We start from the raw sequence: 16,134 nt of genomic DNA, 5'->3' as shown, positions 1-16,134 counted from the left end.
CTTAATCAAGCGAAGCCATGCAAAGTGGCATTTCATGGCTTGTAAATGTAAAAAAATTATTTTGCTCTGGGCTACACGACAAATGATACACTACTCCTTTCGGGGAGTGTCGAGGCCTAACAAAGTTATAGTAATTCTGCACCATTCTGTCTCTGGAACACATCACTTTCCATGTTAATTACCTCTTTGCTGCCTTTGTTCTGGAGCTGAAAGGTTTTATTTATACCTCAGGATACTCTGAGATCAGGCAAGGATCGACTCATGATGAACATCATATGTTAGATATGACACGTATAACTAACTTAATTCCCATCTATACTACTATAATCTTTTGCACATTGTCTAACCATTCAACTGTTCCAGACAAATGCCTGAAACCATCATAGTCTCTTGTACTTACACTAAGTAGACTTAATAAACTTCTGCTGCATGCACCATTTAGGTGTTGACAGTTTGGGAGAATTTCCGTAAACCAGCAGTTATCCTGGCCTGCCATACTGATGGTTCTCCTTCACTATTAGAGTGAGAAGAATGTATGGTATATGATTGGAGGAGCTGAGGCTAGCTACACTGATAGTAACCCATGTGCCAGCATTTGAAACGCCAAAGGACTGCTGAGTGAAAGTGTCTGTCACTCACTCTATTGAAGGTGGGGCAGTTCCCACTCATTTTCCCTGTATATGAATATGGTGGACATGGGCAGGGAAAATACAAATTCAAAATTCCCCCATTGCGTAATTGGAAAACTATCTGCTCGAGCTTGAGGCAAGATGGCGTCCATGCTCTCGGACGTGTGAGCTGGCGCTCACGGCTTCCCCCGCCCGCACAAGGGAACACATATGGAAAAGAAACCCCCAGTAATGGTTGTGTGGACCTTGGCGCACATACCTGCTTCACTCTGGCATGCAGACTAATCACAGTGAGCCGGTGATGCTGTGGAGCAGGCTGCTGCAGCTGCTGGGAGCACTTTGGAGACTGCCCAGAGCCGGCGTCTGTGCTGTGCGATATTTGTGACGGAGGACTACTGCATGAAAGGAGGAGGCGGAGCTGGTCTGGAAATGCCTCCCAAGGCAGTGAGAGGGAAATCCTAATGTCCTGATGGACACGATTGGAGCTGTAAAAATTTCAATAAGCACTGCAGCATCAAACAAGGCAAGAGCAGCAGCAATGGAGACACCCTGAGAGAGAAACGTGAGGGGGCTCAAGGAGAAATCCTGGGTAAACGGTTTATCCTTCCCATATTTACTGCTGGAAAGGAGAAGAAAAAGACACTACAAAATTTGGTGCACACACCGGAGAATGATGGTACTGGACTGGTGACAGAAATGGGCAAATCGGTGAGTCTTTCTGCAACACTTGGAATTATAGATTTTAGCAGTACTGGACAAGCAGCAGAGGGTGAAACCCTGATAGGGGTAAAGGCAAGGGCAGCAAGGGTATCCCCTTAACTGCTATACCCAACCCCCTAAAACCGCTAAAACCAGTACAGGATCTGAGGTGGTGGACAAAGGTCAGCAAGATAAAGCCATGCTGCAAGAAGGACAGAGAGACATCCTCTCAAACCTAGATAACATGGGTGCAAGAAGTAAAACTGATATCCAGAATGTGAGCAAGGAAATTGACTCTGGAGATAACTTCTACTCTCTATCAGTCCTCTAGGACCCTTCTGACAATGAAATAGACTAAATTCTAAAATTTCGTGGAAGGGGTGGCTCTCATGGTAGTGGACATAGTGAGTTAAGTAGTAGGCACCCCAATGACTCGGGTACCGACACCCCGAAAGACAGCGTTCGGACAGTGAATAAGAGACAGTACCCGGAAGAGGGGGCAATGCAGGCAACGGGCAATGATGTACTGCTATGGGAGTACTCTTTTTTGGCGGAACTGGGGGTAGATAGTGGGTGTATCCCTGAATTTAACAAGGAGAGCATGGTAGAAAAACCTGAAGAGACTTTGTTAGCTCTGATATATCAGACTATAATGACCCACAGGAAAGAAACGCGCAGTGAGAGCCACAAACTTTAAAACTCTGTCCGTCACATCACAAAGTCGTGCTCTGAATTTACAGAGAGGTTTAATGAAGCAGAAGCTTGGATCTCTTGTTTGGAGAATTAGCTGGCAGCTCAGAAGGCGGCAACTGAGGCTATGCATTCATTAAAAGAGGACACAGAGTGGAAGTTGACAGACATGGAAAATCGCCTCTGGAGTAATAATTTGAGAGTTTTGGAGATCCCAGAGGGCGCAGAATGCCAGGACCCCCACAAATACATAATTGAGTTATTTTCTGAAGCATTTCCTGAACTTACGCAATGGGACTGGCAACAACAGTTCCAAAGAGCGCACCGATTCCCGTTCACTCTTTGAGCAAGACCGGGACAGGCGTCTTCTATGCGTAGGGCAATACTAATCTCACTCAATAGCTTTCTCGCCCACTAGGCCGTATTCAAACTTGCGCACCTAGATAGAAAGAGGCCCGGTAAAGTGATAGAATTTTTTGTCAGGCCAGATTTTAGTCACCAAACGGTGGAGAAACATTGGCAGCTACGTCGGCGTATTGCTCCATTTCAGAGCAAGGGTGCCTAAGCCTTTCTCTTTAATCCAGCTAAGCTAAAGGTCATATACAAGGAGCATACTCAGTTCTTCAATTCTGAGGTGCAGGCCAAAGAGTACTTACAAGCCATTTAAAATAAGGGCAGGCTGAGGCGGGTTACAAAGCTTATATAGTTGCATGCTGCTCTAGCAGTTTGGGGTCTTTGGTCTTCCCTTTCTTTTTTTCTATCCTTTTTTTGGGGCTGGTTTCTTCACACTGTATAGGTGGTGGGGGTGCTGTGTGCGATAATATTATATAGAGTGTAGATGGGGCATACGGGTAGCAGGAGCTTGTCATCTCACGGACCATCGGTCCTAATGCCTCCAAACAGGGGAGGGGTTTAGGGGAGGTGGTGGGAGAAGGGGGGTGTAGGATGGGGGGTGGGTATGGGGGATACAGGGGGCAGGTGGGGTTTGGTGGGGGAAAGGGGGAGAAAGTGAAAGCAATCCATAGCATGATAAGCATAACAAGGATGAAAAAAGCAAAGATCTATGTGGATGCACAACAAGAGTCATGAGCAGGGGAAAGTGGCCACAATCGATGGGGGACAGTATGATTAATTCTGGATTACACATCCGTTCTTTTAATGTGTGTGGGCTAAATAACACTGGGAAAAGACAAAGTGGCCACAGAGATACATGTGATGGACCCCAACCTTGTTTGTTTGCAGGAAACACATATACCATGGGGCAAGCGGAAGACTCTAGCGGAATTAGGGTACACGGTATTCTCATGCACACAACAGTCTACAATGACCCGGGGGATTGCAGTGTTAGCTAAACAGGGAATCCAGGGATCAGGTCGAGTACTGGCTGACAAACAAGGTCAATGGGCTATTATGGAATGCACTACGTGTGGGGGAAGTTCTCTTTATGCACAGTATATGGTTCTAATTTCAGTGAGGTGGCGGTGCTGGAAAGGATTAATGTGGAATTGGCATCATGGATCACCCTATTCATTCTATGTGGGGATTTTAACATACACTTCAGATGTCGGGATCTACAGCTAGGTATACAAAATTATAAGGGTAGAAAACCTAAGGTGTTTAAGGCACCACAACATCTATTGACCGATCGTGGATTGGTTGATGTATGGGCGGCACTGCAGGACCCAGACCCAGGATATACGTTTTATTCCTATCCACATAAAAAGTTAGTCATGCTGTAATACTTTTTTATGTCACCAGCATTACTAGCATTCAAGTGTTCCCTAGGATCAGCTCAGACCATGGCCCCGTAGTGGTGGATTTTTTTGCTCTTAACATCGGTTTAGCTCCGAGAACCTTTTCGTTTAATAGAAAGCTCCTGTTGGACTCTGTATTCATTAACCACACAAACAATTGAATCAAACACTTTCTGGAAAATAATTGCAACTCAACCTCATGTGGCTATGTTTGGGATGCCTTAAAAGCCGGGTTTAGGGGGGAAGCCCTGAGTTATGGGTTATACAAGCAGAGGCAACTGAAGCTAGTGGTTCAAGGTTTATATATGAAACTTAAAGTAGCGAATGACAATCTAGTGCAGGGAATATGGGCAGGTAGTGACATCACAGGATTACAAACAGATGTTGCCCGATGTAAGGCAGATGTTAATCTAAATTGGAGCAGAGACAATGCCCTTAAATATCAACTTAATAGGGAGAATTGCTATGAATAGGGGGAGGACACGGGGCGCTGTCTAGCACAAAGACTCTGCTCCAAAGAAATGGCTCAAAGGATTGAGGTTATGCAAGACACACAGGGCAATCACTTAGACACACCTCGGGAGATCTTAGAAGTCTTTCATACCTTTTTTGAGGAACTGTATACAGAAGAAGATGCTGGGGGTCAGGCAATGGAGATTGTGCTGTAAAACTGTGTCAATGAACAGCTGGGTCAGTAGGAGGCAGATATTTTGGATAGTTCCATCGCTATGGAGGAATTGGAAGAGGCCATAAATATGTTAGCAAGTGGTAAGGCAGCTGGGCCTGATCATTTACCTTTCGAGGTCTATAAGACTTTTTTCAAGAGCTAAAGGTGGATATGCTGGCAGTCTTCCAGGCAGCACAACACGGGGTAGCACTGGCATACTGGGACCAGGCTAATATTATTGTTTTTAGAGAAAAGGATAAACCACCAGCTCTCCCGGGATCCTATCTTCCCATATCCCTAGTAAGTTGTGATGGGAAAATCTACACTAAGATTTTGGCAACTCAGCTCACTAAAGTCATTTCCCCGTTAGTTTTTAAAAGGCAGCATGGGTTTATACCCACTAGGGGTACTGTCAATCTTATCAGAAGGGTTGTGACCCTGCTTGACGTGGCATATGTTCAAGGTAGCATGTTTGGGCTGATTCTATTAGATGGTGAAAAGGCTTTTGACCGGGTTGCCTGGGACTTTTTTTGGATGGTTTTGCAGCAGTTGAGGTTTGGCCCTGTTTTATTATAGCTATCCAGGCTTTGTACCGATCCCCTACAGCTAGAATGTGTATGAGGGGCCTAGAATCTGAACTAGTACGTATTACTAGAGGCATGAGTCAGGGATGCCCCTGCTCCCCACTGTTGTTTGCCCTATATATTAACACTTTTTTAAATATGCTGGAGTTTCTAGGATCAAAGCTATTATTTCTAGACAAGAATAATTTCGGGTTTTGGCTTATGCCAAGGACATAGCGGTCGTAACATCAGACCCTGCAGAAGCTATGCCAGAAATTGAGAAACTTGCACATAGGTTTGGTTCCTTCTTAGGATACAAACTTAATGTGTCTAAAACACCAGATTATCTATGTGAACCAAACAATTTCTAGAATAGTTGAAGAGGCGACATATTTGGGAATTAGGATTAGAACATCTCCAAGGGAATAAGTTGAGGCTAACTGGAGGGCCATCTTGGCGAATGTCAAACAATGTTTGGAGAGGTGGGAATGTTTCCATCTTTCGCTGGTTGGAAGATGTAACATCTTGAAAATGAATATCCTGCCTAAAGTTTTATATTTTTTTAGATCAGTTCGCTAGAACTTTCCCAAAATCAGCTTTACAGCTGCAATCAATCTGTGCTCCATTTTTATGGGCCCCTTGGAAACCGCGGAGAGCAATGTGTTTTTTTATGACTCTCTCATGGGAGAAAGGTGGGTGGTCAGTCCCAGACTTCACACTATATTACTATGCCTGCATATTACAAAACATGCGGTTACTGTTAACCGGAGAAGAGGTTTGCAACATTGCCGAAACCCCGTCTATATATCAGATGGTTTTGAGAGCAGAAGCTCGAAATTGTGTACTCAAAATGCTGGAAGGCAGCTATTACCGAAAACCCCAGTTTAAGGTCATAGTCACGGCTTTTAAGGTTTGGAAGGTGGTGCAAAAGAGTTTCCAGATCAAAGGGGTTTCGTACTATACACCCACATACGCTACAACCTTACAGCCAGCCTTTTTTGGGAATCGGATGGTTGACAGTTGTAGATGTAAAGGGATTACACAAATCGGTGATTTTTGTGGAGAAGGGGGACTTTGTTCTTCTTTTGCAACGTTGGCTGATAAATACGATCTTCCCAAAAACCAATTCTTTAAGTTTTTACAAATTCATGATTTATTAGGGAAGTGGCAGAGGGTGAAAGAACCAAATCCGTTAGTATAAGCTATCAGAGGCAGGGCTAAAATTATATAATTGCTTATTGAAAACAAGGAGGGACGACCTTGAAATGCAAAATCTTAAATGGGAGAGTCGCCTGGTGCACGTTCTCTCAGTGGAACAGTCGATCGATATAGCTGGGAAAATCCTGATTTCAGCTAAGCTAAGAGCACGACACTTTAAGACTCTATTCAATTTGTATCATACCCCCGCAAAGATGTTGAAATTGGGGGGAATGAATGACAGAAAATGTTTCCGCTGTGATACAGATATGGCAGATATAGTGCATATTTTGTCTACATGTGAGAAATTGATACCGTTTGTGGTACATATTGAGAGATTCCTCTCAGAGATAACAGGGGCCAGGATAAAGAGCTCCACATCTATAATGCTCTCAGGAATTGCGGAGGACTTGAAACAGGGGCTAGCGTCTCATACATCACGCTATTTGGTCTACGTAGCCACTGTAGTGGCTAGGCTCTGCATCTAGTCCATGTGGTTACAGCAGGAAGCTCCTTTCTTTGAGATGTGGAGGGTCAGATTTTATAGTTTATTTAATCTAGACTATAGTCTATATGCAGTTAAAGGGCTACAAAGGCGGAAGTTGGGTATGCAGGTATTGGGCCCAATGATAGAGCACATGAGAGATTGAAGTTTTTATTACTATGCATAACGCTCTTTATGTCTAAACAGGTATTTCATTGTACCTAGCCAATCTGCTTTTAACTTAACCATGAACTCCCCTTTGTTATCGTATTAGCCCTGATCTGTATCTACTGTATTGGATGTGATGAATTTATGATCTTTGTACTTATTTATTTCTGCTATGGATTGAAATAAAAATTATTTTAAAAAAAGAAAACTCCATGCTTATTGGGGCCATCTATTTTTGTTTAAATAAAACAAAGTTCTATGTTGGTAAGTTTGCTTTCTTTAAACAAAAAAAAGTTTGCAGAATGTATGCTTTAATCATGGCAGCAATTCAGCAATTGTGGCAACAGACGAAAGCCCTGGAGATGGGATGCAGTGAGGACATCACTTTTCCACCCCGAGGATCCAGGCAGCTGGTCTGTTGTGATACAAACAGCTACAGGAATCTTTTAAGATGTAGATCCTGAACACACTGATATGTGCCATAATCCCTGGACTGAGAGTATCTGAAGAATCGTACCTGGATGATTGTGACCATCACTGCAAGGTCCACTCTCAGCATTCTGGCATGCTCCTTTGCACCTTTCCTCTTCTCTCCTAACAATTACAGTATAAACCTTTTCCCCTTTAGCCCTTTGCTCTATATTGCATCTCACTTTCTCACTGTTCTCCCCTCATTGAAATCACAGTTTGGGCTTAACCCCATTAACTCACAGGGAACCTCTTTCCTTGCCATTATTAAGGGGCACCAGTCTAAGAGTATTTTCCCTTCTCTTTCCCTTATCAAACTTCCCTACTTCATTCATTATCCCTCTGCAACATGCCCCCATCTCACCTATCCCATCTTTGGTTTAGTATCTACAAAAATTGAAGTCTAGAGCCCACTGTACCCTGTCATGGTTGTTTTAAGCGCTTATGGTGCGGTTTCAGCTCTCGGGACAGGGGTTTCACATATTGGTTCATTAGCATACATGAATAATTATAATGGAAGGTACAGATCTGTTAGAAATGGGGTTTCCGGTTATCAGAGTATGCACCCTGTACAAGCAGGAACCACCAGTCTAATCAGGCTGAGCTAGATACACACTAAAAGACAACCTGTGCTCATCATTGGTAAGCTTGGCACAGAAACGTCAGGCTTATCTAAATAAGCAATGTGTAAAGTAATTGTACAATACACACACACATACAGTAGCACAATGAAAACACAACAAAAAATACTCCACACCGTGTTAAAAAAAATAATTATATTTTTATGAGTAAAACAAGACTAAAAAAACAATAATCCAATAAGTAGAACTGGATTTATGAATTTTTAAAGAATAATTATAAAGTAGTGCTTAGAAACATATAGCGCTTAGGAGTACCTTGAGGTTACAGTTTTAAATCCAAAGTTCAGGCCGACTGCGATGGAGGGTAGGCTGGCTACAGGACTCACAATGGTCCAGCTGAAAACATCCCTTGGTTGGAGCAAGCGTCGACATCGAAGACTCAATATGTCAGTTCTGATTTGTGCAGGCGATGAAGGCTTCATTGACTAACCCCGTTATGATACAGGCACTGCGTCATTGTCAAACTGCATTGTCCATCGTCATTGAGCCACGCAGTCCAACAAATCGATGTCATTGATCGGCTCCTGTGTCTGCATCGAAGAAAAATGTGTCAGTTCCGATCGGCTCAAAGTCGGCACTGTGTCGATTTTCATGGTTCTATCCTGCAGCAGTCACATTTCAAGGGGCCAGGACTGGGTTGGTACAAATTGGCAAGGTAGATCTCACAGATGGCAGAGATCAGGTGTTGTTGCAGGGTTGAAGGATGTCTTTGATGGCCATGAGACCTCCGAACAGGGGCAAGCCAGTAAGACCTTAGTGCCACTCTGGGTTCAAGTGAGATAGGTCCAGTCCTAGTCCTCAGCAGGGCAGTGATCAGCAGGCAGCAAGGCAGCACAGCAAATCAGAAAATTAGTTCTTCCAGAGCAGCAGTCAAGTGGAGTGGCAATCCTTGTAGCACAGCAGTCTTTACTTCTGGAAGAGTTCTCCACAGGTCCAGTAGTGTACTGTCTTTGTAGGGTCAGAGGCCCAGTACATATTCTTAGTTGTGCCTTTGAAGTGAGGGTGACTTCAAAGCTGGCCCTTGAAGTGCACACATCCCCCTTTCTTCCCAGCCCTGGCTCCAGACTATCAGTGGAGGGGTAATCTGCCCTTTGTGTGGGAAACAGGACACTGCCTATTCAGGTGTGACAGCTCCCCCTCCCTCCTCCTGCCCAGGAAGAGCTATCAGAATGCATATGAGTTCTCTGTCACACCCACCCTTCCTGTATTTGTGGGTGCCTAGAGGGAATGCACAAAGTGCAGCTGCCACCCACCACAGACATGTATTGGAGACAGACTGCACGGCACACAGAGCAGACGGAACAGAGAAGTGGGCAGTTTCTAAAAGTAACTTTTCTACAATAGTAATGTTAAATCCAACTTTACCAATAAAGAGGATTTATCATTATCATTTCAAAGATCTCAAACATGATTTAGCTACTCCTTTCTAATTAGGCATTGAATAACAGCTAACAATGTTCTAAGAAATTCCCAATGCAAGCCTATGAGAGGAGTACGCCTCACAGTGGTGAAAAGTGACTATTTGTCACTACCAGGACATGTCAAATTTAATAGTACAAATCCTACATTTTGCTTACACAGCACCCTGCCCCTGGGTGTAGTACCTCTCTAACTTCCCTGGTGGTTTATAAGGTGTAAATATAATACACGCTTTCAGTATCTTTTGTGCATATTGTCATAACACAATTAAATGACTAACAACAAAATTAGTTGAAGGATTGCTTCAGCCAATTGTACATAACACTATTAGCAATAGGAATTGGTGCCATTTGATACAGTGTCATCTACTATGTTGTGCTTCCCTTGCTTTAGCTTGTTTTATTCACCTTTGGAAGCATTTGTATTGTGATCATGACAATAATAATCCAAATGTGTTATGCTACATCATAGTAAAATGAAGCCTATCTAATACAATTTCTCACATGCGTATTATTATTTGGGAGTGCTGAAGGAATTGAGTGGTCCCTTGGAAAAATCCTACAAATTCTCTGGCAGACCTTTTGTCCTCAAAATGTGTCTCCCACTTATGTGTGTAGGAAGGTGTGAGAGGTACTGGGCGTTGCCCAAAAGGAGAGGGTACACAGCACTCTCTCTCTTTCTGAGTAACCAGGGTACGAATATAGATGAAAGGTGAAAGTGATACTTACCTTAGGTACCATAGGTGGACTCTACTGCTAAACTAAATAATTTAAATATTGTGCTTCATATTTGAGTGCTTTTCTAATTAAGCTGATCTACAAGTGACAACTTATTACTCAACACACTATTTGTACAAATATGCCTAGAAGAAAATAAAGTTGAAAAAGAAATGGCATACAAATACAAACCATGAGTGAAATAAGCATGTATATAGTAGATTAGCATTAGTCTGGTCTTTCTGGGAGGCTGAAATCTCTTCAACAACCCCATAAGGCTAATTTTGTTGAAAGGATAAATCAAATCTGTCTCAACAGAAAGATTAATGGAAAGCTCACAAAATGTGTGGCATATGTTGGCTGACTTTTTTGCTTGAAGCTCCTAACATATGTGAGAGTTTTAAGGCAGCTGCTAACACCAATGATTTCTCAGATTTATTGCACTGTACTATGACACATTGCCAACTATCAGTCACACCACCATCTTAGAATTTCTTGTAATTTCAATTTTAGCCAGCATACTTAGAAGAAGTATCAGGGTTATTTATTACAGTTACACCTGCAAATTGTATTTAGTATGATGTGCCTTACAGCATATCCCAAGTTATATGCCCCAGATATCTTGGAGATGTAGATTGTCCCTTGCTAAAAAGAACTTCCACTCATTTTTCGAAAAATACATCAATTGACTAAAAGTAACCCAGTAGCTATTACCCTATTTTAAAAGTACCTCTAATGGGTATCGCCTTAGAAAATGTTGTAAGTAGTCAGGTACAGTTACGTCTGCACAGTAATGGCATTCTCAATCCCAACCTAATTGGGCTTTTGTTGAGATTAAGCCTGGGCGTAGTTCACGTAGTCGCACTTCGCTAAGCTACGCGAAGATGTTCTTGCACTACGCGAGCTACACGTAGCTTCGTGAGCATGCCTAGTTGCTTGGGGCGCCCGTTTGCGATGCCTTTTTCTTGTTCGGGAGCGTGGTGAGCGTGTTCGGGGAGCTGTTTGCATGCTTGGGGCATAATATCTCGCGATCTTACCCATGCGGTCGCCAATGGGCACGGCCATCTTGTTTTTCAATTGTCCCGCCCGCTCGCAATGCCTTATTTCCTGTTCCGGGTCGCGTATAGCGTGTTCGCGATGTGCATGTCATGTTCGGGAGCGCATTTTACTTGTTTGCGACGATTATTGCATGTTCGCGAGAAATATCGCGCAAACTTACCCACGCGTTCGCAAATGGGCGCGCCATCTTGTTTTTCACTCTATGCTATGGTTCTGGGCCTACTTTCCTATCCTCCCTTAATCTTTGTAATACTTAGTATTTAAAACATTTTTTCTGACTTTTTTTAGTTATCATCTATCTCTCTCTTTCCCTAAGTTTATATTTTGCATTTTATTTCTACTTTTACTGTGTTTTTTTTACTTTTATTACATCTTTCTTACTTCTTCCCCCTAACTTTTTTCCCCCTTCTATCTTTTCTTCTCCGCCTCCCACCCACCCCAGAACCATGGCCAAGGGCACATCATCTAGCGCAAAGGGCAAGGGGCCTGCGGACAAGAGCCGCCTGCCTTGCGGCAGAATGCATCCTGCAGGGGTGCAGGCCCGGCAACTTTTTGGGGAGGTGGAGGTGGCCGCCCTTGTTTTTTTCATTCAGCGCCACCTCCCCTTGACCTTGGCAGCAGGCGGCAGGCCTGGCTCCGGGTACGCTACCCAGGAGCGTCACCGTTGGTGGGCGAAGGTGCGCCAGGCAGTGTTCCGGTGCTCAGGGGTCCAGCGCACCCATAATCAGTTGGCCCACTGGTGGTCCGACATCCTGGACCGGGAGCAGGACCTGTTGGACCTGCTAGGTGTCGAGGTCGTTGGGCTTGGTGAGTAACTTATTGTGTATAAATTAAATTTTTTGACGAATAACAAGATTACTGCTGCGTGCTACGCGTTGCTGGTAAATTACGTTCCAAAAATCAAAATCTTCTGTGATTGTAGGACCTAGGTGCTCGGTGCTACTCTTACTTGTTTGCAACTTTGCGCTAGCTTGTGCTGATTAATGTAAGAGTTTATTTTAGAGAACTGAAGTTAGGTAATGCGATTTGCTAGAGAGACTCTAGTCCTTCCATTGTCCTCCTGTGAACTAGTGGTGGATGGATATTGGATACTAGGTTTAGTTAGTATTAGTTAATAATTGTTTTACGCGGTCTGCGTAACGCCTCCTCTGTCACTGAGTGCTGCTTACCCCAGTCCTCCATAGAACCTTTTGTAGTTTGTTTAGTGAGTGGTAGGCATAGCATGGTCAGTCAGTAGAAGAACTAGATCAGAATCATGCAACCAACCCACAATTTGTTGTATGTATGCACAAATGTATGCATGTGTCCTCCATCTCATCTATGCATTTGATGGCTACAAAAATGAAAATGCAGACTTAGTGAACAATTGGCCTGTCTGGAATAGGTGGTGTAGGTCAGGTGGTACTTACTAGGCTTCGTTAGTATTTGTAATCAGAATGATTATGGAACACTGGAGTGTTCATAAATAAGTAGACGATCCGTGAATCCAGCAAGCAGCCCAGTAGTCGATCCATACGATTAGATAGGTCAATTTTATTGCAATTGTTGTTTCCTAAAATGTTTTTTGACTTATTTTTCCAAATGATTTATTGTTTCACAGCACTCCTTAATGTTTGTCTATTTCTTTATTATATTTTACATGATCATCAGCACCACCCAGGGGCAAGAAGACGGGGTCCGAGTCGGCGGGACAACCACAGGACCGCTCCTCTACCGAGGCTCCTGCTGCTGGCCCCAGGAAGTCCTCCAGTGGTTATATTAACAGTTATATTTCCCTAACTTTTACTGCATCTTTTTTTTCCGAACTATAAATTATGGTTCCACTCTCTAATTCTATTTTTTACAAAAGCTTCTTTGACCTTGACTATCTGTTTCCAAATTCTGTTTATCCCTGCCTCTAACTAAGTTCCTTCTAACTGCCTCTGCTTTGACTCTCTGTACTACTACTACTATTATTCTGTCTGTAGCGAAGCTTGCACAGTTGCCCACTCTTTATTGAAGGTTTTCTTTGGAATAATAAAACTCAGATTGACCAATAGCTCTAACCACTGTGTCCTGTCCTTTGGGTTGTCCTCTTCTAGTCTTCTCAATGTTGAGGCTTTGACAATTCCCACAAACAAAATGCCCAAACAGATATTTGACTAGTATTTTGGATCGGATAGTACATGATACTACTACTGTTGTAGTGATTCTGCAGAGCCACATACAGAACTATGCACAACAAAATAGGATGTTGGTGATGGGAGGTTGGACCTTACTCATCACACCTCAGTCCGAAAAACCCACGATCCCCTGACCGACTAGCTATAGTGTCTCACATTAGGGTCCCACTCCCAACCCCCCCACGAAGAAGATACACAATGATGATGACTGAGACACACAACCCAGAACATAACACCATTTTGCTCACTAACTTGTGTAAGTCCACCCCACCACACAAAATACCACAGAGTCTATGTGTAAGTTCAAAAGGTTTATTTGAAACAAGTAACAAGCTCTGTACGTTGTTATATGAAATTTTACTACAGCCATTATCAATAAGCCAGCAAAAAGCATAAGATTAAAACAGTAAACATTTAAAAGTGCAAGACAACAAGAACAAGACAAAAGATTTGTTGAATTGTGGAAGACCCCTCACCGTAGAATCTAGAAATACTGGTTACATCATGCATCATAAACTCTGTAAATCTCTGGTTTGTAGAAGGGAATCTTCCGCCTATTATATGAGAAAAATGCTGCGCGTTAGCCGTTAGATAGTATACTGCTGAATGCAAGCATTTCGCAGTCATGGCAAAAAGTGTAACATGTATGTGATGGCTAAGCAATACGGACTAACCAAACTCAACCACAAGTGGCTTGTTTTTTTACCTCATCCCTTGTACGCAACCGTCATGTGGCCTCAAAGGCGTCTACTGCACATGTCAATAAGCTGCGAGGTATAATTAAATATGTGCAAAAAGAGTAGTAGTCGACATGATGAATCTAATAGGGTTACACATGGCTCAGGCTAACTTTCAAAAGAGTAGGACTAGATGAACCTAGGAACCATATCACTACTAGTGTCTGTCTACTGACTGTACTTCTCTAGTGCTGATGTATGTTGTATCAACTTTTTTTTCAATGTTACAAGTGAACACTAATAAAACAGGGGGAGGTTTCCAGGCATCTAAAAATGTGTAATGTTTTTTCTAGGCATACTACCAACCACCAGTGCCGGCGGGGCCAGCGGCGATGGCGATGTGGCCATTCCAGAGGGGCAGGAGAACTGGCGGCACCTGCAGGAGCGACAGGGGGGAGCCAGCAGCAGTGGCCGGCGGTGGTAAGTTATATTCATTACTTCTTGACATTACTACTAGATAGAAGTGTGTTCACTACTTCACTGTACTGTGCGACTTATTAAGTTGTAGTGAACATTATACAACGGTTGAAGAAGACACCCATTACTTAGCATTAGCAGCGTGAGTTGAGTAACCAATGGCCTCTTCTATCTGACTCCAACTCAGCTGTGAAGTTTTTATGGAGAAGACAAACTCAGATCAGATGACCTTGATGGATGTGTTGAACAAAGAGGGAAAGAAGGGTGGAAGGACGGGCGAGATAAATAATATGACTGACTGGCAGAGAAGGATATGTTGGAAGCATGCATAGGTAGCTGATAGTAATCAGATCAGATGCATGGGTTGTTGAAGGATGGGTGGAAGGTGAAAGAGGATGCCTGCCTGGGTGGGCAACACAGTATGGGTGGATAGTACTAGATAGCAAGAATCAGCGGTGTTTGGTTCAAACTCAAAGCCAAGGCAAGCAAGGAAGGAGCGGACGCATGGGTGGTTGTTGGTGAAACCAACTAAGGTTTGTTAAGAGATATATAAAAAAGAAGGATAGACGTTTACTTTAAAGGATGTATGCCTGGATGTACTATCATCAATAGACAGCATAGGTGGAGACTGTCACTGAAGAGTCTTACTTTGAAGAAAATGTCAAAGAAACTGCGCCAGAGTAGCAAAGCAGAGGGGAATATAAGTAGTATTTTCAGAATAGAGTTGACTCGCAGTAGTTTGCAAGCACGTCTTATATATATATATAAATTATCAAGCCGAAGCGCCTTCCTCCGACTCATAGGACCACTCCCTACCTATGTTAATGTATTTTCGATTGTGTCAGCCAGCCTGCAAAGGGTGGCCTATCTGTTGGTTACACAATCAATGAAAGCAAAGTATCCTATGCAGTAGCAGTCGGTGGTGGGAGTGCTGGCGGGCGGTGACATGGGGAGGGGCAGGGTGGGTGGAAAGTAAAAGTAAACTATGTATTACGGCCAAATACAGGTGAGTAAACATAAAAATAAATAAAATGATTTTCATTGTGCGCACTGCCAAATGCAATGCAGCGCGTGCAACAAAATGTGTTTTATTTATTTATATGTATTCTTTAATTACCTGTGATTGTCCGTTATCCATAGTTTACTACCCCCACCCTTCACCTTCCCACGTCACCACCCGGCAGCACTCCCACCACCGACCGCTACTGACCTGATGTCGTATTACCATCTATAATATAAGCATTGATCATTGGATCCGATAAATATTCAGCCTTTTTGTAGTACCCAGGGCAGGGTGAAAGTGAAATTGATCATTTGCCTTCATGTAACAGACAGAGTATGGCCAATGCCACCGGCCGTAATACAAAAATATGAGCTTCGCAACCTGCAGACAGTAGTAGTAAATAAAACTAACGTGAGTCTGCATCATTTGACTCATATCTGTTTCTCTTGGGTGCAAGCTTAGCTGACTGAGCTGGCATGCCGGCTACAACAAGGTTATGTAATTGCGCTAAACTAGAGATAAGACCAACACGACTGTTGTGTACCGGAGTACATAGTACGAGTATAATGTCGGAAACTCCCTCAAATGTTCGAGTCTGAGGAATTAGGAGTATAGATACTTACCACCAAATCACAAATGTTATGTACTGTGCTTGCTAGTG

The sequence above is a fragment of the Triturus cristatus genome, chromosome 6, assembly GCF_964204655.1.
Source record: "Triturus cristatus chromosome 6, aTriCri1.1, whole genome shotgun sequence".
NCBI lineage: Eukaryota > Metazoa > Chordata > Amphibia > Caudata > Salamandridae > Triturus > Triturus cristatus.
This window is presented reverse-complemented; position numbering follows the sequence as displayed.